Below are 27,543 nucleotides of genomic sequence, written 5' to 3' on the forward strand. Positions count from 1 at the left end.
CTACATTATTATAATCAATTTCTTATTTGCCCAGTTTTGTGCAATGCAGCTGTCCAATAGATCAGTAGTGCCCGCCAAGGTAAAAAGACCAAGGGCATGGGTGGAATTATTCTGCTATTAGGTAACAGTCTGGTGACAAGCCCATCCTTCCCACGCAGAGTGAGGTTGGAATTGTCCATGGATTTTCATACAGCTCTGGAGCCCCGGCACCGGCCGCCACTGCACTCCCCTCGCCGTCCTCCGTGGCCCTCGGGTACGGGCAGGGCTCGGCCGCCTGCCTCTTGGGGGCCAGTTTGCTGGCTCCGTAGCAGCGGGAGAGCCAGGCCTGGTGCCGGGAGAAGCAGCCGGCGCCTGTTCCTGGGCCTGGGCCTGGGCCTGGGCCTGAGCCTGGGCCTGGGCCTGGGTCTGGGCCTGGACACGACCGGGTAACCGCGAGCCTGAGGTGGGCCAGGGGGAAAGGCGGCAGCACCATCAGCAGCGGTGAGGACGGGCATTGGTGGAGGTGGAGGCCTGGACCTGGCGCTGGGCCTGCCCTCGGCTCCCCCGTCCCCCTCCTCTCCTTGGCCAGCTCAACGCCTTTCCCACACCGCCCAGAGTCCAGCGGCATCGGCAGCCATCCGGGCCAGGAGGTGGGGGGGGGAGGGGGAAGAGTCTAGCGGCATCGACCCGAGGGCCATTAATGGGAGAGCCGCTGCCGTCTACCCCCCGCACTGAACATCCCCGCACCAGGATGGGACTGGACAGGACTCTCCCCCCCCCCCCCCCGCTCCATCAATGGCGGCCGCCTGGGCCCTGAGGCGGGTTGCTACGCAACCTCCATTTGGCGGCGTCCGGGTCAACAGCGTCCTCCCCCGGGTCTAATACGGGACAAGGGCGGTCCCGTACGGGTCAAGCCAATTTCGCCCAAAGTACGGGATGTCCCGACAGTTGGCTGTTGGCCACCCCATTGGCGGTCGGGCGGTGAGGCGCCGGCTGCCCATTGGTCCACGCAGCCCCGCCAACACATTCAAACCGCGGCGGTTGGGGCGCGGCGCTCGCAACACAGCGCCCCCCAGTGGGAGGCCGATTTCAAGCATTTAGCGCGGGGCCCTCGGAAGTGCAGCGCCCGTAGCAAATGTTACTTTTGCTATTATATCAATCAGGCACTGCACGCGGTTTAGAGTGGGAGAGCGGGAGGAGTCACAGAGGGGGAGCTGAGAGAGAGGGTGTGGTAGAATCATTATTGGAGAGAGGGGAACTTCTTCAAAGTGGGCATAACTTGAGGAGATTTCGCAATGAAGCAGACCAAATGTGTAGGGAGGAATTGCAGATGCTGGTTGAAATCGAGGATAGGCACAAAATGCTGGAGTGACTCAGTGGGTCAGGCAGCATCTCTGGAGAGAAGGAATGGGTGATGTTTTGGGTCGAGACCCTTCTTCAGACTGAGATAAACTTGATGCCTTTAATTCACACAATCACTGTCCTGAATCATTAACAGTGGTGTTTATTTTTATGAATGAGATAATCCATACTCCTCTGACCATGAACTGCTCATGTAATAAAACGATCAGAAGCCAGACGTAATTACAAGAGTTTGAATGAAAGTTGAACGTTCCCAATCTCTGTACATGAATGATTCCTGACCTACTGACAGATCCAAGCTACTTCTTATCTTACATCCAAGGCCGTAATAAATTGCAGAGAATTGTGGACGCAGCCCAGACCATCACACAAACCAACATCCCTTCCATTGACTCCATTTATACCTCACGCTGCCTCGGCAAGGCCAGCAGCATCATCAAGGACCAGTCTCACCCCAGTCACTTCCTCTTCTCCCCTCTCCCATCAGGCAAGAGGTACAGAAGTATGAAAACGCACACCTCAAGATTCAGGGTTAGTTTATTCCTAGCTGTAATCAGGCAACTGAACCATCCTATCAACAACTAGAGAGCGGTTCTGACCTCCCACCTACCTCATTGGAGATCCTTGGTCTACTGATAATTGGACTTTACTAGACCTTATGTGTAGGAAAGAACTGCAGATGCCAGTTTAAATCGAAGATAGACACAAAGTGCTGGAGTAACACAGACAGCATCTCTGGAGAGAAGGAATGGGTGACATTTCGAAGGGTCGAGACCCTTCTTCAGATTGATGTGAGGGGATTGGGTGGGACAAAGATAAAATGTAGTCGCAGACAGTAAGACTGGTGGAAGAACTGGGAAGGGAGAGGGGATGGAGAGAGAGAGAAAGCAAGGGTTACTTGAAGTTAGAGAAGTCAATGTTCATACTGCTGGGGTGTAAACTGCCCAAGTGAAATATGAGGTGCTGTTCCTCCAATTTGTGCTGGGCCTCACTCTGACAATGGAGGAGACCCAGGACAGTAATATCAGTGTGGGAATGGGAGGGGAATTTGAAGTGCTGAGCAACCGGGAGATCAGGTAGGTTTAGGTAGAATGAGTGGAGGTGTTCAGCGCAATGATCGCCGAGCCTGCGCTTGGTCTCGCCGATCGAGAGGAGTCCACACCTGGAACAGCGGATACAGTAGATGAGGTTGAAGGAGGTGTAAGTGAACGTCTACCACACCTGGAAAGACTGTTGGGGTCCTTGGATGGAGTCGAGAGGGGAGGTAAAGGGACAGGTGTTGTATCTCCTGCGGTTGCAGGGGAAAGTACCTGGGGAGGGGGTGGTTTGGGTGGGAATGGACGAGTTGACCAGGGACAATAGACAATAGACAATAGACAATAGGTGCAGGAGGAGGCCATTCGGCCATTCGAGCCAGCACCGCCATTCAATGTGATCATTCAATGTGATCATTCTCAATCAGTACCCCGTTCCTGCCTTCTCCCCATACCCCCTGACTCCGCTATCCTTAAGAGCTCTATCTAGCTCTCTCTTGAATGCATTCAGAGAACTGGCCTTCACTGCCTTCTGGGGCAGAGAAGGGAGGGAGTTGTGGAGGGAATGGTCTCTGCGGAAAGCAGAAAGGGGTGGAGATGGGAAGAGGTGGCCAGTAGTGGGATCCCGTCGGAGGTGGCCAAAATGTCGGAGGATTATGTGCCGTATAATGTCAACAACGTGGACGTGTATGCATGCAGCTAACGGGAGAGAGAGTTTAGGAAAGGCACGTTTAAACTAACAGGGCAGGGGGATGGGATCCAATGCAAGGAGACAGAGGGACATAAAAGGAGGACAGAAGCAAAGGTAGAAGCGTGATTAGAAAAGCTAACCTGAAAGCTTTGTGCCTTAATGCGAGGAACATTCGAAATAAGGTGGGTGAACTGAATGCGCAGTTAGTAGTTAAGGAACATGATATAGTTGGAATTACGGAGACATGGCTCCATGGTGACCAAGGCTGGGAGCTCAACATGCAGGGGGATTCGATATTCAGGAGGGTTAGACAGAAATGAAGAGGAGGTGGGGTGGCATTGCTGGTTAAAGAGGAGATGAATGCAATAGCAAGGAGAGACATTAGCTTGGATGCTGTAGAATTGGTATGGGTAGAACTGTGAAATAGCCAATGGCAGAAAACGCTTGTTGGAGTTGTATACAGACCACCAAACTGCAGTTGGGAGGTTGGGGATAGCACCAAGCAGGAAATTAGGGATGTGTGTAGCAAAGGTACAGCAGTTATCATGGGTGACTTTAATCTACATATAGATTGGGCCAACCACATTGGTAACAGTGCTGAGGAGGAGGATTTCTTGGAATATATATGGGATGAGTTTTTAAACCATATGTACAGGAACCAGGCCATCCTGGTATGTAGAGGGCAGGCCATCCTAGACTGGGTATTGTGTAATGAGGAAGGATTAGTTAGCGATCTTGTTGTGCAAAGCCCCTTGGGCAACAGTGACCATAATATGGTGGAACTCTGCATTAGGATGGTGTGTGACAGGGTTAACTCAGAGACTGGGGTCCTGAACTTGAATAAAGGAGACTTTGAAGGTATGAGATGGGAATTGGCTAGGATAGACTGGAAAATTATACATAAAGGGTTGACAGTGGAGATGCAATGGCAAAGATTTAAAGACCGCATGGATGAACTCCAGAAATTGTTCATCCCTGTCTGGCGAAAAAATAAAACTGGGAAGGCAGCTCAACCGTGGCTGACGAGGGAAGTCAAGGATAGTGTTAAATCCAAGGAAGAGGCATATACATTGGCCAGAAGAATTGGCAAACCAGAGGACTGGGGGGAATTTAGAACTCAACAGAGGAGGACAAAGGGGTTAATTAAGAGGGGGAAAGAGAATGAAAGAAAGATTGCAGGGAATATAAAAACTGACTGTAAAAGTTTTATGTAAAAAGGAAAAGATTAATGGTCGAATGTAGGTCCCCTACAATCAGAGACGAGTGAATTTATAATGGTAAGGAAATGGCAGAACAGTTAACCGACTACTTTGGTTCCGTCTTCACTGAGGAAGACACAAACAATTTCCCAGAAATACTAGCGGACCGAGGATCTAGTGGGAGGGAGGAACTGAAGGAAATCCACATTAGTCAGAAAATGGTGTTAGGTAAACTGTTGGGACTGGAGGCAGATAAATCCCCAGGGCCTAATGGTCTGCATCCCAGAGTATTCAAGGAGGTGACCCTAGAAATCGTGAACGCATTGGTGATCATTTTTTAAATGTTCTCTCGTCTCTGCATCAGTTCCTTAGGACTGGAGGATAGCCAATGTAACCCTACTTTTTAAGAAAGGAGGGAGAGAGAAAACGGGGAATTATAGACCAGTTACATCGGTAGTGGGGAGGATGCTGAAGTCGATTATTAAAGATGTTTATAACAGCGCATTTGGAAAGCAGTGACAGGATCAGTCAAAGTCAGCATGGGTTTATGAAGGGGAAATCATGCTTGACTAATCTTTTGGAATCTTTTGAGGATGTAACAAGTCGAATGGATAAAGGAGAGCCAGTGGATGTGGTGTATCTGGACTTTCAAAAAGCCTTTGACAAGGTCCCACACAATAGATTAATGTGCAAAATATTGAGCACATGGTATTGGGGGTAGGGTATTGACATGGATAGAGAACTGGTTGGCAGATAGGAAGCAAAGTATATGAATTAACGGGTCTTTTTCAGAATGGCAGGCGGTGACTAATGGGGTGCCACAAGGCTCGGTGCTAGGACCCCAGTTGTTAACAATATATATTAACTATTTAGATGAGGGAATTAAATGTAACATCTCTAAGTTTGCAGATGACACAAAGCTGGGTGGCAGTGTGAGGTACGAGGAGGATGCTATGAGGATGCAGGGTGACTTGGATAGGTTGGGTAAGTGGGCAGATGCATGGCAGATGCAGTATAATGTGGAGAAATGTGAGGTGCAATGAGACCTGGGTGTGCTTGTACATCAGTCACTGAAAGTAAGCATGCAGGTACCGCAGGCAGTGAAGAAAGCCAATGGCATGTTGGCCTTCATTGCGAGAGGATTTGAGTTTAGGAGCAAGGAGGTCTTATTGCAGTTGTTCAGGGTCCTGGTGAGACCGCGCCTGGAGTATTGTGTGCAATTTTGGTCTCCTAATTTGAGGAAGGACATTATTGCTATTGAGGGAGTGCAGCGTAGGTTCACCAGGTTAATTCCCGGGATGGCGGGACTGACAAATGATGAAAGAATGGGTCGACTGGGCTTGTATTCACTGGAATTTAGAAGGATGAGAGGGGATCCTATAGAAACATACAAAATTCTTAAGGGATTGGACAGGCTAGATGCAGGAAAAATGTTCCTGATGTTGGGGGAGTCCAGAACCAGGGGTCACAGTTTAAGAATAAGGGGTGGGCCATTTAGGACTGAGATGAGGAAAAGCCTTTTCACCCAGAGAGTTGTGAATCTGTGGAATGCTCTGCCACAGAAGGCAGTGGAGGCCAATTCATTGGATGTTTTCAAGACTGGAGTTAGATTTAGCTCTTAGGGCTAAGGGAATCAAGGGATATGGGGGAAAAAACGGAGCAGGGTACTGATTTTGGATGACCAGCCATGATCATATTGAAGGGCTGAATGGCCTACTCCTGCACTCCTGGCCTACTCCTGTACTCCTTTTCTAAGTTTCTATGTTTCTATGTTTCTATGTTTCTATGTTTCTATGTTTCTATGTATGCGACGGCTGATGGGATGGAAGGTGAGGACAAGGGGGACTCTGACCTTGTTACGAATGGGGGAGGGGGAGCAAGAGCAGAGATGCGGGATATCAAGGAGACCCTAGTGAGAGCCTCATCTATAATGGAAGAGGAGAACCCCCGTTTCCTAAAGGATGAGGACATCTCCGATGACCTGGTATGGAACACCTCATCCTGGGCGCAGATAAGGCGTAGATGGAGGAATTGGGAGTAGGGGACAGAGTCTTTACATGAAGCAGGGTGGGAAGAAGTGTAGTCTAGATAGCTTTGGGAGTCAGTGGGTTTGCAACAGATGTCAGTCGATAGTCTGTCTCCTGTGATGGAGACGATAAGATCTAGAAATGGTAGGGAGATGTCGGAGATGGCCCAAGTGAATTTGAGTGCAGGATGGAAAGTAATGGTGATGTTGATGAAGTCAGTGAGTTCTGCATGGGTGCAGGAGGTAGCACCAATGCAGTTGTCAATGTAGATGAAGTAGAGTTCAGGGATAGGGCTAGTGTATGCATGGAACAGGGATTGTTTGACGTACCCTACAAAGAGGCAGGCATAGCTGGGGCCCATGCGGGTGCCCATAGCTGGGGCCCATGCGGGTGCCCATAGCTGGGGCCCATGCGGGTGCCCATAGCTGGGGCCCATGCGGGTGCCCATAGCTGGGGCCCATGCGGGTGCCCATAGCTGGGGCCCATGCGGGTGCCCATAGCTGGGGCCCATGCAGGTGCCCATAGCTGGGGCCCATGGGGGTGCCCATAGCTGGGGCCCATGCGGGTGCCCATAGCTGGGGCCCATGCGGGTGCCCATAGCTACACCTTAGATTTTGAGGAAGTGGGAGGAGTCGAAGGAGAAGTTGTTAATGGTTACTAGACTTTATCTTGCACTAAACTTATTTCCTTTTCTTCTATCTGTACACTGTGGACAGTTTGATTGTAATCATGCACTTTCCACTAACTCCATGCAACAAAAACCTCGGTACACATGATAATTGACTAAACTAAACTAAACTATCTCAAAATTCCAGCATCTGCAAAATATTGTTGTCTTTTGATCAATGACCAATGCATGGCTGCAAGGCAAATGACTTTCATTAACTAGGCATACATACCAATGTGGGGAACTGTAACAGTTCACCATCATTGACTGGAGCCTCGTTAACACAAGTCTTCACTCGAGCTTGCCGTTTACCTTGAAGAGTTTATTAAATCGTGGGCAATTAATGTCCTGAGTTATTTCCTAGCTCTTTTTCAACTTGGTTCCCTCTACTCCAATCAGTGTGAAGAAGGGTCCCGACCTGAAACGTAGTCTGTCTATTCCCTCCATAGATGCTGCCTGACCCGCTGAGTTTCTCCAGCACTTTCAGCATTGCTCGAGATTCTAGAATCTGCAGTCCCTTGTATCTTGAATGCCAATCTGATCTTCCAGAGGTCGAGTTAAGTGCAGCGGCTTCTGAAACGCCAACAGTTTCCAGAGGGAGAGCTGCCCGGAGCGCCGTTAGTGAACAGAGAAGCTTACCCTTGTACAACCCTTGGAGCTTCCAACGTTCCTGTTGGTCATGGAGAAGATCTCACAGACTGAGTAAATCAGGGGGGCAACAAGTGGTGGCAATGATAACCCTGAGAAAAATAATTCTACCGAGGTTATAGTAGATGTATGAATGTACAGTCTGACAAGGGCCCCAACCTGAAACGTCACCTATCCATGTCCTGTACAGATGCTGCCTAACTCGCTGAGACTCCAGAACTTTGGAGATCAGCCTGGCCACTTGGAGCTTCACCTTGCTGTGCCTGTTGTTAAAAAAGACAAAATAAAATGCTGGAGTAACTCAGTGGGTCAGGCAGCATCTCTGGAGAACATGGATAGGTCACGTTTTGACCCTTCTTCAGACTGTACATCCATACATCTAACTTTAACCTCGGTAGAATTAGTTTTCTCAGGGATATCATTGTCAGAAGAAGGGTTCCGACTTGAAACGTCACCAAGCCATGTCCTCCAGAGATGCTGCCTGACCCACTAACTTATTCCAGCACTTTGTACGGCCTCCTAATTTGAGGAAGACATTCTTGCTATTGTGGGAGTGCAGAGTAGGTTCACCAGGTTAATTCCCAGGATGGCGGGACTGACATATCATGAAAGAATGGGTTGACTGGGTTCACTGGAATTTAGAAGGATGAGAGGGAATCCTATAGAAACATATAAAATTCTTAAGGGATTGGACAGGCTAGATGCAGGAAAAATGTTCCTGATGTTGGGGGAGTCCAGAACTAGGGGTCACAGTTTAAGAATAATGGGTCAGCCATTTAGGACTGAGATGAGGAAAACGCTTTTCACCCAGAGAGTTGTGAATCTGTAGAATTCTCTGCCACAGAAGGCAATAGAGACCAATTCACTGGTAGACACAAAATGCTGAAGTAACTCATCTCTGGAGAGAAGGAATGGGTGATGTTTTGGGTCGAGACTCTTCTTCAGACATCCGACGATAAGCCAATTCAAGGGATGTATTCAAGAGAGAGTTAGATATAGCTCTTAGGGCTAAAGGAATCAAGGAATATGGGGAAAAAGCAGGAACGGGTTACTGATTTTAGATGATCAGCCATGATCACATTGAATGGCGGTGCTGGCTCAAAGGGCCGAGTGGCCTAGTCCTGCACCTATTTTTTATGTTTGTATATTTATCTTGCTTTACATTGTGTAATGCTAACGTACCTGGCAAGGCAGCAGAAACTGTAGTTCAGCTGCACTGAAGGATAACTCACCCTGACAGACATTTAGAATGGATGATTTATTCACAAAATGCTGGAGTAACTCAGCAGGTCAGGCAGCATCTCGGGAGAGAAGGAATGGGTGACGTTTCGGGTCGAGACCCTTCTTCAGACTGATGTCGGGGGTGGGACAAAGGAAGGATATAGGTGGAGACAGGAAGATAGAGGGAGATCTGGGAAGGAGGAGGGGAAGGGAGGGACAGAGGAGCTATCTGAAGTTGGAGAAGTCGACGTTCATACCACCGGGCCGCAAACTGCCCAGGCGAAATATGAGGTGCTGCTCCTCCAATTTCCGGCGGGCCTCACTATGGCACTGGAGGAGGCCCATGAGCGAGTCTGGGTCAAGATGTGGTCGTAGAATGGATGAACCTGACTACAAAGTATTCAGTAACAGTGACGCATCTGCTGTTCAAAATAATGGTTCACTGCTTGTAACATATCATTTACGGAAAACAAAGATTGTCCTTTGGGCTTGCAGAGTGAGCAGCTCTGTGAATAGCAGAGTCCCTGGCCATGTATGTCAATTCAGTCTCGATCTTTCCTGTACCAGCAGTGTGCTGATCGCTCCACCTTGCCTTAGGCACACAAAGTTCTCTCCTTCCTGCTCACTCAGTAGCTGGAGGATGCAGTCAGACAACAGGTTAACACCACACAACCAGTATCACAGCCCTCGGCTGCACAAAGCTCCAGATTCAGGGACAGTGTCTTCCCAGCTCTCATCAGGCACCTGGAGCATCCTATTAGCAACGAGAAATTCCTCCTCATCTCCTTTCTAAAGGTACGTCCTTTCATCCTGAGGCTGTGTCCTCTGGTCCTAGACTCTCCCACTAGAGGGAATATCCTCTCCACATCTACTCTAACCAGGCCTTTCATTATTCGCTACGTTTTGGCACGGTGGCGCAGGAGTAGAGTTATTGCCTTACAGCGCGTAGAGAGCCGAGACCCGGGTTTGAGGAGGGGGCGTGGCTGCGTTCTGCTGCTGTGGCTCACCGGCAGTCTCTCTGTCTTTTTTTTGTTTTTGTCTTTGTTATCGTTTAAATGTTTCTTTTCATTTATTTTTAACTCTGTATATGTGGGGGGTGGTGGGGGGTGGGGGAAACCTTTTTTTCCAATCTCCTCCTTAACGGAGATGCGACCTTTACCGTGTCCTGTCTCCGTTCGTGCTACGGCCTAACACCGTGGAGTTGGCGGCCTCCAGCTGGGATCGACCTTGAAGACTCCGGTCGCAGGGCCTGGACTTACCATCTCGGAGGCTTCAGCCGTGGGCCCTGCAGACCGCAACATCGGGAGTTCGCAGGTCCCTGGCTGGCGACCGGCTTTCGGGAGCTCCAGCCGTAGCAGCTTCGACCGCCCCGAAGCGCGAGGTTTGATTGACCCGCTCGCAGGCCCTTCATCGCCCTGCGTGGCTCGGCCGCGGCACTTTCCATCGCCCGGTGGAGGCTCAGGACCTTCATCGGCCTGCTCGGCTCGGCTCGGCCCTGGGACTTTCCATCGCCCGGTGGGGGCTCAGGACCTTCATCGGCCTGCTTGGCTCGGCCCTGGGACTTTCCATCGCCCGGCGGGGGTTCAAAAGTCGGGAGCCTCGATCACCTCGTGGCACCACGGGAGAAGAATGAGGAGGAGATAAGACTTTTCTTTGCCTTCCATCACAGTGAGGGTGTGCCTAGAGCAATCACTGTGATGGCTGTTTGTGCTAAAAATTGTAATTGTGTGTCTTGTGTTCTTTATTGTCTACTGCCGGACCCTGACGTGAGAGGACGCTGGCGCTATTTGTTCGCTGCTTCTCCGTCAGGATAGTTTGTCTGTTTGTTTTTATGTCTTGACTGTTTTTGTAAAGCGTCTTTGAGCATTTGGAAAAGCGCTATAAAAAATAAATGTTTATTATTATTATTATTATTATCCCGACTACAGGTGCTGTCTGCACGGAGTTTATACGTTCTCCCTGTGACCCTGTGGGTTTTCTCCGAGATCTTCGGGTTCCTCCCACACTCCAAAGACGTACAAGTTTGTAGGTTAATTGGCTCGGTGTATGTATAAATTGTCCCTCGTGTGTGTAAGGTAGGTTAATGTGTGGGGATCACTGTTTCCATGCTGTATCTCTAAACTAAAAATGAAACTAACGTATCAGTGAGATCCCCCCTCATCCTTCTAATCTCCAAGCGAGCACAGGCCCAGAGCTGTCAAACGCTCATCATACATCACACATCTCGTAGGCTAGCACAGAGGGGGAGGGGCTGAGTGGCCTGCTCCCTCCCTTTCCCTCACTTCCCTCAGCCCACAGTAGTGCAGCACCTCTCCCAGAGCGGTGGGTCACAGGTTCCCCGAATGCAACACATTATTTGCTCAGGTTTGCAGACCAACACCCTGAGCAAAGGCGATGGATGGGGGGCTGGTTGCTGATACTTCCCAAGCCATTGATATTTTTCTTTATCAGAATTAAATTCATTTGATGGAGCAATGGGACAAGTAATCCCTTTGTGGCCACCGCTGCAGAATTCTAGCTTTGATGGCCATGTCCTTTCAATTCCAGTTTATAACACACACTCTCTGCACACTTTGTCCTATTTCTCCAGATTCCCCATTTCCAGCGTTTATTTTTTTCAACATATTCTCTCTTCCACCCTCTGCCCTGGCCCCCTTTCAGATACTAAAATTAGACTACTATTAGGCTCTATATATGAAGCCTGTAAATCAAGCACGGTTTTTATGATTGCACAATCTGCAGAAAGTAGTCTTGCACAAAATACGCATCTTTACAATTAGAAGTAGAAAAGAGAATTTCACATTTGAACCCTTGAAAAATAAGAAGAAGCACTTTGCTACATATATATGTATTATTAAATATTGCAGTAATTGTAATTTATAAGCTATTATCAGAATTCTGATAGCTTCCCTTCTGGGTTACTTTGTGCAGTGAATGAATGTGGAGTGGATGTAAATCCACCCAGTATTATTACCTAGTATTATAGTTATTAATTTATTGTATTATTATTATGTATTTATCTGTGTGTTAATGCATTAATGATCCTGTTAAGCAGCTGCATGTAAGAATTCCATTGATCCTTTGTCAGTACATATGACAATTAAACACTCTTGACTCTTGATCAGAAAGAAGGTTCATAATTTCATAGGTTCATACGTTATAGGAGCAGAATTAGGCCATTCGGTCCATCAAGGCTACTCCACCATTCAATCATGGCTGATCTATCTCTCCCTCCTAACCCCATTCTCCTGCCTTCTCCCCATAACCCTTGACACCCTTACTAATCAAGAATCTATCTATCTCTGCCTTAAAATTACCAATGATAGCCTCCACAGCTATTTGTGGCTATGAATTCCACAGATTCACCACCCTCTGGCTAAAGGAATTCCTCCTCATAGGTGGGACAGTTGAGTTCAGGAATCTGATTGGTAGTGTCGCTGTGTTCTTCCCTTGTTGCCCATCAACCTGAATGGTGTAAAACCGATGACCGTCGTGTAACCAAAGACACAGTTCGTAGAAGGTCATAGTTGCAGTGTTCAAGAACCTGATGGTCACTGGGAAGAAGCTGTTCTTGAACTTGTAGTTCACGGTTTCCAGGCTCCTGTACCTCCTTGCTGATGGTAGCAGTGAGATGAGAGCGTGGCCAGGGTGGCGTGGGTCTTTGATAATGCTGGCTGCCTGTTTGAGCTTCTACCCTCTGAAGCTGCCTGGATGGAGGGGTCATCATGCAAGGATGGTGATGACAACATTGACCAAACACCCAGTCCTGACACAGACATCAGCTTCTCTTGGACAGCCACATGCAGATGTACTTTACTACATGTGAGGTGGGGAGAGAGAGTGCATGGTCATCACCCTATTATCTCACATGCCGTCCATCATTGTTGGAGAGTTTGGTGCGTGGGGTACATCACCACTTTGTGAATGTCCGTAGCTGAAACAAGGAAGATTGATATTCAAAACCCGATTCACTGAGACAGTGAGGTTGGGAGGAGGGAATTTGTATTTGAGTGTTATAGAACAGTACAGAACATGAACACAGCTTTCAGCTCACAATGTCCGTGCCGAACATAATGCTGTTAAAGTAATCTCCTCTGCCAGCACGTGATCCATATCACTCCATTATGGGGGTTGGAAGTGTGGGAAATGGTTTTGGTTTTATGGGCAGAGGTTACCGAGGAGAATTGAGCCCAGGGAGATGTATGTTTTGGTACCGATCACAAACTGTGGGGTGGCACGGGGACACAGCAGCTTACAACGCCAGAGATCCAGGTTCGATCCTGATTACGTGTGTTGTCTGTATGGAGTTTGTACGTTCTCTCCATGACTGCATGGGTTTTCTCCAGGTTCTCCAGTTTCCTCCCACACTCAAAAGACCTACAGGTTTTGGAGTTAATTGGCTTCAGTAAAATTGTAAATTGTCCCTAGTGTGTAGGATAGTGGTCGTGTAGGAATGATCGCTGGTCAGCGTGGGCTCTGTGGGCCGAAGGGCCTGTTTCCACCCTGGATCTCTAAAGTCTAAAGTAAATACTCTTAATTTCTTTCCACATGCGATCATCAAATGAAAAGATTATGATCGATGCCCTCAACCCATTCCCTTTCAGACAGCTATCCAATTAATCTACCTCCATTATGCCTCCTTGAAGTATTTATCCAATTCCATTATGAACCTACTTTCCCCATCCTTTCAGGCAATGCACTCCAGATGAATTTGATTATGGAGATTATTAAAAATCTTCAATAAATTTGCATTAGCATTGAATAAACCATCAGCAGCCCATGCCAGCTCTGCACTGAGCCTGGCAGAACGTGATAGGTGTGAGTCAAAGACCTTGTGCCCATCTGGCATCACTGACACCTGGCCAGCCTGCTCGTGTACACAGCTCACATGTCCAAACAAATATGTGCCCGAAATCCAAGCAACAGATTTGATTCGACTTGCGAGCTGTCTCACACTGCCCACACTAGGTGTGTCCGGCCCCTAGATGATATCATCATCTTACACTAAACAGGAGGCTGAGAAAATCAGCACTTTCATTGTCTGACCCTTGCTTCCCCTATTCTACTCTTTCAGAAACACTGTTCCATCACCCTGCACTGACATCCTGAAGCATCAGAGCGCTGATTGTGATCTGCCAAACACATCACAAATTCCACTCTTCCTTCCCACTGACCTAGCCTCACCACCCCTCCCCTCCATCACAAACTCTTGCTGAGCCACTAACTCTTGTTCTGGACGGTTTGCACTGGCACTGACATCTCACCTCAGCTGAGACCCATCCATCTGTGAATAGTTATGCTGGGGATTTATCCGGACTTCTCTCTGGGTGTTTATGGCAGTGACCCATGGATGTCTCAATGCACCTCCAGTGTGGTGTATCAGAGATCCGTGCAAGCAGACCCCAACACATTCATGTTGTTAGGGGCATTTTTCCTGTCATTAAATTGTTTGGTCATTGCAGGAACCAAATCAAGAGGAAAATGCTTCCAAGATGGCGCCCAACCCAGGTGACTATTTGTGTGTGAGTCACAGAAACGGCTGCGCAATCACACATTACAATCGCCCCACACTTTTAATTCTGTTCCTTTATCATGTATCTGTGCACTGCGAATGGCTCGACTACAATCGTGTATAGTCTTTCCTGACTGGTTAGCACGCAACAAAAGCTTTTCACAGTACCTTGTGACAATAAACAAAACTAAACCAAATCAACTAGATAAAGCTAGGCAGTAGATTCACCTAATGACAGTATAGCTTCTTGGTTTTGTGGAAGGGGAAATGGTGCAAAGATTCCCCATCCATTTCCTTCCCATCTTCTCCTGATCCCATTGTTCACTGGGACCTGGTTAAGGTGCAAGTTCCAGTTAACCAGTTTCAAGGGGCCATTGGTTCACAGTGATACCAACCTTGCCTTTATCATGAACTAGATGTAGTTGAAGGGACCAATGGCATTGTCCCATTGTCTGGTGTCATTACGTCAATGTTAGCCACCAATGAGGCGGTGAAGCTGGGCTGCAATGTCTGGGTGGAGGATCTACTGAGGAACATAAAATGTCAACAGAATACCTCCCACAGGGAACGGGGAGCAGGAAGGCAGGACTGGACAACAAGCAGTTTGAGTCGGAGAGCAAATCCTCCCCCTGGATTTCCCTATTTACCCAGTAGAAACACAAACAAGAATAGGTGCAGGAGGAGGCCATTCGGCCCTTTGAGCCAGCGTCGCCATTCAATATGATTATGGCTGATCATCTAAAATCAGTACTCCGTTCCTGCTTTTTCCCCATATCCCTTGATTCCTTTGGCCCAAAGAGCTAAATCTAACTCTCTTGAAAACTTCCCATGAATTGGCCTCTAACTGCCTTCTGTGGCAGAGAATTCCACATATTCACGATTCTCTGGGTGAAAAGGTTTTTCCTCATCTCCATCCTAAATGGCCTATCCTTTATTCTTAAACTGTGACCCCTGGTTCTGGATTCCCCCAACATCGGAACTTTGTTTCTGCATCTAGCCTGTCCAATCCTTTAAGAATTGTATATGTTTCTATAAGATCCCCTCTCATCCTTCTCAGTGGCACTTTGTTGCACATGTACGGGCAGTGTTGTCTGTGAATGGGGGAACACCTCTATTCTGAGCAGCCTTGTAGTCTAGGAGGCGAAGCAAGAAAAGAAAGATGCACTGCAGCAAACAATGGACATCATGATGGATGTGAAGCTGGTGATCACTGGGCAAGCTGGTTCAAGTCCTTGCATTCTTCTAACATAAGAAATGAGAGCAGGGAAATGATTTCACACCAATCCTCAACTCAAACCACTTGCTGTGGCAGAGTCACTCAACTTGTTCAACCAAGAGATTGCTAGTTGTTTGAATATGAAGAGAGTCAGGGGCTTGGGTATTAATGCATAAAGTGGTGGCATGGTAATAGACCAACAACGATTTTGTAGAATGGTGGCGCTGATGAGATGGGCTGAATGGCCTGCTCCTGCTTCTACTGATTCTGGATGGACAATAAGGTCCTTCAAGCCTGCTTCACCGTTGATATCTCACTTGCCTCAGCTCCGTGTTCCCACCCAGCATGCACATCTCCCCATTCCCTGGTGTCCAGAGATCTGGTTTCATCCTGAAGCTATGCAAGAAGAGGCTGCCCACATCTCCACTATCTTTTACTTTCCCCTTCTAACCGGGGAAAGTTTGCAGTGTTGTGTTCAGGGATACCAAGCTTTCCTATTCTCTGGAAAGTTAAAGTTGATCTTGTAGTTCCAAATATACAAAAGAATGCTCTATTTTCCAGAAATGAAACAGCTTGAAGCTGTGATCTGTCCCCATTACCGAGGTCCCTTTGCCTCAATGAGGGAGATATGAAGTGGCTGCCTTTCCACGATGCTATCTGACTGCCCCTGCACGCAAGGTAGATAACTTATGATTAATTAATGGCTAATTAATCAACTAATTATAGTCTCCCCATGAGTTTAGACATTGATAGAACTTTCACTGTTCTCATTTTACACACTAGTTTCTCCACGCAGTAGAAAACAATAAGCCCTGGGAAGTCTGCCAGACAGGTATCTGTGATTGATGCCGTCTGAATGCCCCCAGCATTCTGGCTGGGGAGGCACAATGGGGCTATGTGAAGGTGCAAATGTCAGAGCAAGCTCTATAGAGTTTGTGAGACAGATAATGGCGTCAGAGGGATAACCCCTGGAGACTAGAATAACAGCAGGCTCTGCAGTTGGGTGCCAGAGAGATCTGAAGTTACCTTGCTGTGCCTTGCAATTTTGTTTACATAGAACTTAAATTTCATAAGTGAGTGCAGGCATTCAATTGACTTATGAATATCTGTGCACACACAACACAAACACCGCCTGACATTTACCATGACGTCTCCTTCCCAAAGAGCTTAGAGAGAGTCAGAGAGTCATAGAGTCATACAGTGTGGACAGGCCCTTCAGCCAAACTTGTCCCAGCTACACTAGTCCCACCTGCCCGCTTTTGGTCCATATCCCTCCAAACCTGCCCTATCCATGTAACTGTCTAACTGTTTATTAAATGTTGGGGTAGTCCCAGCCTCAACTACCTCCTCTGGCAGCTTGATTCGTACACCCACCTCCCTTTGTGTGAAAAAGTCACCCCTCAGATTCCTATTAAATCTATTCCCCTTCACCTTAAACCTATGTCCTCTGGTCCTCGATTTCCCTACTCTGGGCAAGAGACTCTGTGCATCTATCCGATCTATTTCTCTCATGATTTTATACACAACTGTAAATCTGATGCGCAGCTGATCAATGGCCGCCCATGGTAGAACTGTGCATCAGGTGGGTCTCGGGATACAGGCTGGTATCCCACCCACCCTTTGCCTTCACACGCTCCTCAGTCATGCAAAACCTGCACAACATTTTGATGGGATTTCAGAGGTCAGAAGAGGTCCCACCAATGATGCCCTAAGTAACTCATGTGTAGATGACCACACTAATGCCCACATCCTCACCGACATCAACACCCCCAATGCTGCACCAGTGTAGATCACCACATTAACTAATGCTGCCTGACCTTCTGAGCTACTCCAGCACTTTGTACCTATCACTGCACCAGTGATGCTCATTTGCTGGTTTCCTCTGTTTCCCGCTGGTCTGGATATTACAGTGGATGTCAGATTTACAGATCCCTAAAGAAACCCCTCACTTCCCAGTTCATCAGTTTGTCACACAAGAAACTGCAATCCCGAGAAAAACACAAACTGCTGGAAGAACTCAGCGGGACTGGCAGCATCTGCGGAGGGAATTGACAGATGTCGTTCTGCCATCTCATTAGAGTCATAGAGTCATAGATCGTGGAAACCGGCCCTTCAGGCCAACTTGCCCACATGTCCCATTTACACTAGACCCACCTGCCTGCGTTTGGCCCATATCCTTCTAAACCTGTCCTATCCATGTACCTGTCCAAATGTTTCTTAAAAGTTGCATTCCCCAGAATAACATTAGATGAGTAAACATAATGATATGCCATTCAGTCCAGACGGTCTAACTGATGTTATGCTCTGCCCAAGGTTATTCTCACCATTCTCCGCTGCCCGTCTACTCACACACACCTCGATCCGTGACCATATCACCCCCGTCCTTTATAAACTCCACTGGCTCCCCATCCCCCAGAGAATCCAGTACAAAATCCTCCTCATAACCTACAAAGCCCTCCATAACCTGGCCCCATCCTACCTGACCGACCTCCTCCACAGGCACACTCCCACCTGCACCCTCCGCTCTGCCGCTGCCAATCTCCTATCCCCCCACATCCGGACTAAACTCAGATCCTGGGGGGACAGGGCTTTCTCCATTGCTGCTCCCACCCTATGGAACTCACTACCCCAAACCGTTAGAGACTCCCCCACACTCACCACATTCAAAACATCGCTGAAGTCTCACCTGTTCAGTACTGCCTTCAACCACTGAAGGTCACCTCACCTACTGTCTCCTTTCTCTGTTCATTTATTTATTTACTTATTTATCTATTTATTAATTTCCCTATGTTCTCAAAATCTCTGTAAAGCGTCTTTGAGTATATGAAAAGCGCTATATAAATAAAATGTATTATTATTATTATTATTATTATTCTTCATCCAATCCCATCATAAATTATCCACGATTAATAAATTAATACAGAGATTTAGCATGGATTTAGGCCCTTCCACCACTGAATCCTTTTCACAAATCTTACTTAAACAGCTTTATGTTGGGGTTTAGAGTTTAGAGATACAGCGCGGAAACAGGCCCTTCGGCCCACCGGGTCCACGCCGACCAGTGATCCCCACACATTAACACTATCCTACACACACTAGGAACAATTTTTACATTTACCAAGTCAATTAACCTACATTCCTCTTCGTCTTTGGAGTGTGGGAGGAAACCGAAGATCTCAGAGAATATCCATGCAGGTCGTACAAACTCTATATTTTTAAGAACTTTGAACCTTGAAAGATGCAAGATGGCGCCGGAAATGTGGCGACTTGTGTGCTGCCTCTATTATTAATGTATTATTCTTACACTCTTGAACTTAAGTATGATTGTCCTTATACAAGGTAAGATTTTTACTGAACTACATACAAAAACGGGATTTCACTGGAGCTACTGTAGGTACATGTGACAATAAAACACCATGGAATGAACCATGGAACTATGCTGCTATTTGGGAGAGGTATTCCTGCAAAGTTACAAAATGTTTTTAACATATTCACGGTCTGCTGGGCAATTTGCCTCCAGACTCCAATCTTTCTCCATCACACTTTGATCTTATTTTGTGTTGTTGAAACTATCCTCATTGAACTTTAGCCTCTTGTTTCTCCTGAAATCCCCATATAATTGGAGATTAGAGACGTTATTCATCTCATCTCATGGGAAATGATCCAAGAATCTGGGAAGAGTTATTGATTATTGCTGGGACCATCGACACTTCATGCTGCCTCGGCAAGGCCAGCAGCATAATCAAGGACCAGTCTCACCCCCGATCACTCCCTCTTCTCCCCTCTCCCATCAGGCAAGAGGTACAGAAGTGTGAAAACGCACAGCTCCAGATTCAGGGACAGTTTCTTCCCAGCTGTGATCAGGCAACTGAACCGTCCTCTCACCAACTAGAGTGGTCCTGGGCTACTATCTACTTCATTGGAGACTCTCAAACTATCTTTAATCAGACTTTACCGGACTTTATCTCGCACTAAACGCCATTCCCTTTACCCTGTACCTGTACACCGTGGACAGCTTGATTGTAAACATGTACAGTCTTTCCACTGACTGCAGAGCACACAAACAAAAGCTGTCACTGTACCTCGGTACACGTGATACTATTAAACTAAACTGATGAAGATCTTTGTATCCTCTACAGCTTCACAACCATAGGACCAGATAGTGGTTAATGTTGCTCCTTTGTTGAAGAAGGCTACAGGAACCATTCTGCAGATTATAAGGTGCTGAGAATTACAACGGTGGTATAGAAGTTATTGGAGAAGACTCTTAGAGATAAGATCTACTCCCATTTGGAAAAGCATGGACATAGGGGATAGTCAGCGTGGCTTTGGGTGGAGAGGACATGATGTACTGGAAATGTTGTACATGTTGTAAGGGTGGCACGGTGGCACAGCGGTAGAGTTGCTACCTTACAGCGAATGCAGCGCCAGAGACTCAGGTTCGATCCTGACTACGGGTGCTGTCTGTACGGAGTTTGTACGTTCTCCCCGTGACCTGCGTGGGTTTCCTCCGAGGTCTTCGGTTTCCTCCCACACTCCAAAGACGTACAGGTATGTAGGTTAATTGGCTGGGCAAATGTTTTTTTTAAATTGTCCCTAGTGGGTGTAGGATAGTGTTAGTGTGCGGGGATCGCTGGGCGGCACGGACCCGGTGGGCCGAAGGGCCTGTTTCCGCGCTGTATCTTTAAAAAATAAAAAAAATGTAAATGGGCAAGCGTTCAGGCCACAAAGGACAAGCGTCTGACCAGACCCTGATGCAGGTTCAAAGTGCCAAATCTGAACCCAAAGCTCCAGGTGGAGTCTAACGTCAGCGCAGAGGAATAAAAACAAAATTGTGGTGGGAACTCGGCATTTCGGGCAGCACCTGCGGAAAGAGAAACAGAATTCCCATTCAAACCCAGACACAAAGTGCTGGAGTAACTCAGCGGGTCAGGCAGCATCTATTGAGAACATGGATAGGTTGGTTTCGCGTGGGGACCCTTCTTAGGATTGATCGTGGTGGGGATGAGGGAAGAAGATTGGAAGAGAAGAACCTCACCTGTATCCAGCTATCGCTTGCCTGGTTTTGTCCTGCCACTCCTCTCTTCTAGCCTTCTTCCTCCTCACCACAATCTGCCTGAAGAATGGTCCCAAAACACCAACTGGAATTTAATCTTGTGCTTCCTTCTAGTTTGGCATCATCTTTGAATTTTGACATTTCTCACAGTCTCAGAATTCATGTCACCGGTAAATTTAAAAGTACGTCGGACCCCAACACTGACCCCTAGGTATTACTTGACTCCAACCCCAAGTGTGTCTTCCTCAGTGTGAAGAAGGGTCCCGATCCAATATGTTGTCTGTTCATTCCCTCCCTAGATGCTGCCTGACCCACTGGTTTCCTCCAACTCCCTGTTTTGCTCAGATTTCCAGCGTGTGCAGTCTCTTGTGTCTTCTCCTCGACTCCAACCCATCCCATTGGTACCTGGTTCGCGGTCCTTTGCCAAGTTCGTATCCATTTCTATTCAGACTGAGGACCTGAGGACCAAGAAAGATAGAAGCAGGAAGCAGCCACTTGGTGCCTCGGTCAATGTGATCGTGGCTGTTTGATGCCGGCCTCAACTCCTCAGTTGTTGTGCCAATGACAAGTAATGTCATAAAAAGCCTTCATATCATATCATATCATCATATCATATATATACAGCCGGAAACAGGCCTTTTCGGCCCTCCAAGTCCGTGCCGCCCAGTGATCCCCGTACATTAACACTATCCTACACCCACTAGGGACAATTTTTACATTTACCCAGCCAATTAACCTACATACTTGTACGTCTTTGGAGTCAAAACAGCAGTCAAAACAGGGTAACCTTAGACTTCCCATTGCGCTCAGAAGTCCCATAGAGGAATCTCTGGGAATCTTCGGCAAATGAATCCTGTGGGTCTGTCTCACACCATGGATAAAGGACACCACGTTTGCCTATTTTTATTAAGCGTCTAATGATCATCAAGATTCAAATACATTTTCTTTCTTCCCAATGACCACATTGAAAGCTGGGAGTTGGTCCTTTGTTTAGTAATCTCTCCTTTTCAGTTCAAACTGCTACGTGGGGCAGTTCAAACTGCTCCTCTTTGCTCCTCTCTTCCTCTCCTCACCCCCTCTCAGCTGTTGCTGTTTTGATCGCACCAGGTATCTGACCCAGGACCCTCCTCTGACTTTGGCACCCAAACCCACACTGCCAGCCTGGCACAGAAATACAATGCAGAAATATTGCACACGTTCCATTTGTCCCCTCGGGAGGGGTACAGCCTCACACCATTTGAAGAAGGGGGGGGGGGGGGTGGGGGGGCTTTCACAAAGACGCTAGCCTACACTTATCCTTTGATCAATATTTCTGAAATAAAATTCACAAGCAGATACTGTTGCTGGGAGCTGACTGTATGTACATTGACTACAGTGCTTCCTGACTTACATTGGTTACTGGCCTTTCACAATACCGCGCCGGAAATGCACAGAAAACAATATCAGGAGGTTATATATAAATACAACTTGCTTTCTTTTTTTTTAATGCTTTGCCTTTTCACCATCTGGTCTGACTTTCCCTACTTTCCTTTCTTGCCTCCTTGCCTCATTACATTAACCCTTTTCTCTCCTCCTCCTCCCTCTTCATCATCTCCTCTCCAGAACCTGCAGTCGACATTTCCCTCCAGACCCAGCTCCATATAACACTCACTAGCTGCCTGCTAACCTTGCCTCGTGTTCATTCATCTACTCTCTCACTGCCAATATGTGGCTCCATGCTGCTGTCTGCATGTCGATGCTTACCTACTTTACCCGTGAAAAGAAAAATAATATTATACTGTAGTCAGTTATCTAATCCTTCCCATTACTTTCTTAAAAAATCTTTCTGGCTTGAAATATGAATCAATGGAGAGGAGGTTAGTAATATATTTAATACCATATTGAGACAGTTCAAACAGAAAAAGATGAAATCAAACTGCATTTTCATATTTAATAAGCACGGCTGTTACATTAATAAATGCCATTACATTATGAAACATTTGATTGTCTCAGTCCTTTACTTCTCTATAGGCAGTCGTACAATGACATCACGGTTTCAAAGGTCATATAGTTAAAATAGCATAATTTATCTGCATTATAAATTTTTAAAATGCAATTACAAAGAAGATTTTCTAAATATTTAACGGCCAGACATTTTTGAAGCTGGGTCAGGTGATTAGAAGAAAACTTCAAGCTGCAAATGAATTACTTTCAATGCTCTGAATATTTCTCAGAGTTGTGCCTCATCAAAATTCCAACACCACCGATTCCATTCAACCACTCTGCCATATCAGTGTCACTTCCCAACCGGGTTAATTTAAACTAATGGTTAACCAATTAACCTGTACCAATGATAACTTTCAATCAGGTCCATTTAACCTATTGTTCACCCAGTTAACCTGGGCTATTGTCAACTCACAATTAGCTCCATTTAAAACAATGGTTGACCCATTACCTTGTGCCTGTTCCAACCCTACTGGTCGATTTTAAATTAATAACTAACCCACGACCTTTAACACTGTCAACTCACAACTGGTGATGTTAATCTGATGGTTAACCCATGAATCTATTTTTATTCACACAGAGGGTGGTGGGTTTATGGAACGAGCTGTCAGAGGAAGTAGTTACACAGGTACTATGTATAACAAGGTTTAACAGTCATTTGGACAGGTACATGGATTGGAAAGGTTTAGAGTGATACAGGTCAAATGCAGACAATGGGACTAGCTTAGATCGGGCATCTTGGTTGGCATGAGGGAGTTTGCCTGAATGGCCTGTTTCCATGCTGTACTTATTATGATTCTTATTTCAATGCCAACCTGATTCACTCAAACTAATCTTTATCCTATTAACCAACATTGGTGCCAATTTCTAAACAGTTATTATGGAAGTAAAAATGTGGTTTGCTTTAGTTTATAGATACAGCGCGGAAACAGACCCTTGGGCCCACCGAGTCTACACCGACCAGCGATCCCTGCACATTAACACTATCCTACACACACCAGGGCCAATTTTTATATTTATACCAAGCCAATTAACTTACAAACCAGATCCACTTTAACTTACAAACCAGTACGTCTTTGGAGTGTGGGAGGAAACAGAAGATCTCAGAAAAAACCCACACAGGTCACGGGGAGAACACCCGTAGTCCCCGGGTGTCAGCACCCGTAGTCTGGATCGAACCCGAGTCTTTGGCGCTGTAAGTGCTGTAAGGCAGCAACTCTACCGCTGTGCCATTGGTTAATTTCAAGTCACCCAGATCAAACTGCAATGAGGTCAACTGTAATGTCCCTCCCTTTGTCACGAGTGGAACTGTGCACAGATTGGAGATGTAACATGGACTTCTCCTGGGCTGTTGAGGTTCATGAACCTTGTGATCACTCAGGGACAAAAGATCACAGAGTCGATACAGTAACACAATGCTGGTGATGCTTTGTCCAGCCTTGCACAGTGGTCTCTGCCCTTCAGTTTTTGTCAGGGAACATGGACAACTTGAAGAAAGCATCACAACTCATTGGAGAATATTGGACACTGCCTCTTTCTTCTTTTTTTTCTCTGACCTGTTGTGGAGGTCAGATGCAAACTCCAGATTAAAATAAAACACTTATGGACATTATGAAATCATTTGAAAGATCTATCATCAGATAAAGTCATGAGGTAAAGAATTAGAGTGATCCTCTACAAAACTGGCTTCCTTTTTCAAAGAGACACCAACTGCTGGAGTAACTACATATGACATGGAGTCACGTTTTGAGAATCTTGGAGACACCATTTGTCTCAGGATTACTCTGAAGAAGGGTCACAACACAAAACATCTCCTATCCATGTTCTCCAGAGATGCCGCCTGACCCGCTGAGTCACTCCAGCACTTTGTACGTGTTTGTGTAAACCAGCATCTGCAGTTCCTTGGTTCTACATTCTGCTTCCTATTTCATTCAAGTTTTTGCCAGTCATCAACTGAATTCCAAGCAGCTCACGAAAACTATTGCAAATGGCAGTGGGGATCTCCAAAGTGCCTGCATGGATACAATGGGGTGAATGGCCTCTTTCTGTGTTGCACCCTTCTACGATTATAGGTCTACAGAGTCTGAAGAAGTGTGCCGACCCGAAATCTTACCGATCCATGTTGTCCAGAGATGCTGCCTGACCCGCTGAATTACTCCAGCATTCTGTGAAACGTCACCTATCCATGTTCTCCACAGATGCTGCCTGACCCGCTGAATTACTCCAGCACTCTGTGAAATGTCACCTGTCCATGTTCTCCAGAGATGCTGCCCGACCTGCTGAGTTTCTCCAGCACTCTGTGAAACGTCCTCTATTTGTGTTCTCCAGAGAGGCTGCCTGACCCACTGTTACTCCAGCACTTTGTTATTTACTGCTGGAATCACAGTGCCAGTGTGTTGAAGTATTTGTTTAGCTGTTAATATTTTGGAATGTTAGAAAGATATTGCATTAATCGGTCTTTATTTTATTGCTAGTTTGCTGTCTGTCTCACCGAGACCAAAGGATTACAACCCAGAGCACATGGGCCAGGACAGAGGGCTGTCGGATCCGAGCTGACACTTGCCACGGCTGCTCCCTGCCTGTCTCAAGATCAGCCGAGATCTAAGCTGAGAGATAAGGCACAGATTTAACCTTTGAGAAGAGCACCAGTGTTTCAGCTTCTTGCTTGGAGAGGATAATTAACTAAAATCCTCTTTGCATTCTGAACTTCCCTCCAACGATTATTGGGGAGGTTGTGTGATCTTCTCAAAGTTCATGATTTATCATTCCTTTCATAGTCATAGAGTGATACCGTGTGGAAACAGGCCCTTTGGGCTTCGGCCCAACTTGCCCACACAGACCAACATGTCCAAGCTACACTAGTCCTGCTTGCGTTTGGCCCATATCCCTCCAAACCTGTCTTATCCATGTACCTGTCTAACTGCTTCTTAAATGTTGGGATAGTCCCAGCCTCAACAACCTCCTCTGGCAACTTGTTCCATACACCCACTACCCTGTGTGTGAATAAGTCACCCCTCAGATTCCTATTAAATCTTTTCCTCTTCACCTTGAACCTACATCCTCTGGTTATCGGTTCACCTACTCCGGCAAGAGACTCTGTGCATCTTCCCGATCTCTTCCTCCCATGATCTTATACACCTCTACAACAACAGCCCTCGTGCTGCTCAAACTCTCCTTTCCCTGCAACACCTTCAGGATTACATTGGTCATAAGAAGCTCACTGGAATAGTGTTTGCATTGACGTTCTCCATCAGTTTAATGACGGAATAAACATTCTCCAAACTTTGAGATTAAAGATTTCACTACAGGTTGAAGAGCAGTAAAATGTTTTGCTTTTGCAACAAACGCATAAACGAATAAAACTAAAATCAGCGGTGTGTATTGGGAAGCATTTTTTTTTTCTCCACGCATTTGTGCATGTAATTAGTTTGTAAATTTGAAACCGTGCAGTGACTGCTGCCCACTTGTTAATTCACCGGGCCCGTTCCCAAGTCACCATGTGGACCACATCTTTGCCCATCAGGCCAATTCCTGACTGCGCTTTATCTCGATAATCTGCTCTGAGATGGGCTGTGATCTTCGCATTCCCTACTCTGGGCATTTCATCATCCCCACATTTAATTGCTTCATCATCAATTATACTTCCAGCAGCCTGCAGCCTTCGCTCGGCAATTCCCTCCTGCATATCTCTGCCTCTCGGCTCCTTTCTTGTCTTCAAAAAATGCTCCATAAAATTACTCCTCTAACCGAACAATTTCAAAAATTAAGATGGCATTTCCTGTGCACACAACTTTGAAATTTCTCTTTGTTTTCCATCTGACTTTGCATACTACTGCTCAATCCTAATCAGTAATGAATCTCTGAAATCACTCAGGATATTTTATTATGATTAAAAAATTATAGAAATCATTGTCTTTATAGTTGGAAATGCTTGTCCAATCAGTCACCGTGGTTTGCTTGGGAGAGTCACACCATCAGGAACTGTACCCTGGGTTGAGTCACACCTTCAGCGACTGTAACCTGGGAGAGTCTGAACCTGTGTAGGAAGAAACTGCAGTTGTTGGTTTACACCGAAAATACAGTGGACACGAAATGCTGGAGTAACTCTGCGGGATGGGTAACATTTCTGGTTAGCAGGAATGGGTGACGTTTCGGGTCCAGACCCTTCTTCAGACTGAGCCAGGGGAGAGGAAGACCTTATTCTTCACACTACCTCTGTGTCTCCCTCTCCCCTGACTGAAGAAGGGTCTCGACCAGAAACGTCACCCATTCCTTCTCTCCAGAGATGCTGCCTGTCCCGCTGAGTTACTCCAGCAATTTGTGTCTATCTTATTTGTGTCTATACCTTCAGGGACTGTACCCCAGGTAGAGTCACACCTTCAGGGACTGTACCCCAGGTAGAGTCACACCTTCAGGGACTGTACCCCAGGTAGAGTCACACCTTCAGGGACTGTACTCCAGGGAGTCACACCTTCAGGGACTGTACTCCAGGGAGTCACACCTTCAGGGACTGTACTCCAGGGAGTCACACCTTCAGGGACTGTACTCCAGGGAGTCACACCTTCAGGGTCTGTACAACGGGTGTGTCAGGGGAAGATAGGGAAGAAACTAAAAGTTAAAATGCAACAAATAGAAATTATTGAACAACTCTTTGTCCTTTGATGATGTTTCCTCAGTTTCATTGTCTTAGTTTGATTCCCCTGCCTTTGTAGTCATCAATCCATCAAAATATCTGAAATATTCAAATTTTCCTTTGAAAAAGGTCACCAAATAATTTCTCATCCCTATGTTTGAAAAGACATACTTTGATTGATAGGAGGTCGTCTCTCATAGAAGTTTCCAGAATGTGACAGTCCATCTCTGAGAGATTGCTTACATTCTTTTCGTCTGTCTTAATTTCTGGCTCTTTGAACACCAATGTCAGCGGAGGCACTTCAAAGGTTGACAT

The 27,543-nt window shown here is 46.6% G+C and overlaps 1 pseudogene; it reads right to left on the bottom strand.

The window, feature by feature from the left end:
• Positions 1-27,543, bottom strand: LOC144605530 (uncharacterized; annotated as a pseudogene).

Source organism: Rhinoraja longicauda, chromosome 24 (genome assembly GCF_053455715.1).
Source record: "Rhinoraja longicauda isolate Sanriku21f chromosome 24, sRhiLon1.1, whole genome shotgun sequence".
NCBI lineage: Eukaryota > Metazoa > Chordata > Chondrichthyes > Rajiformes > Arhynchobatidae > Rhinoraja > Rhinoraja longicauda.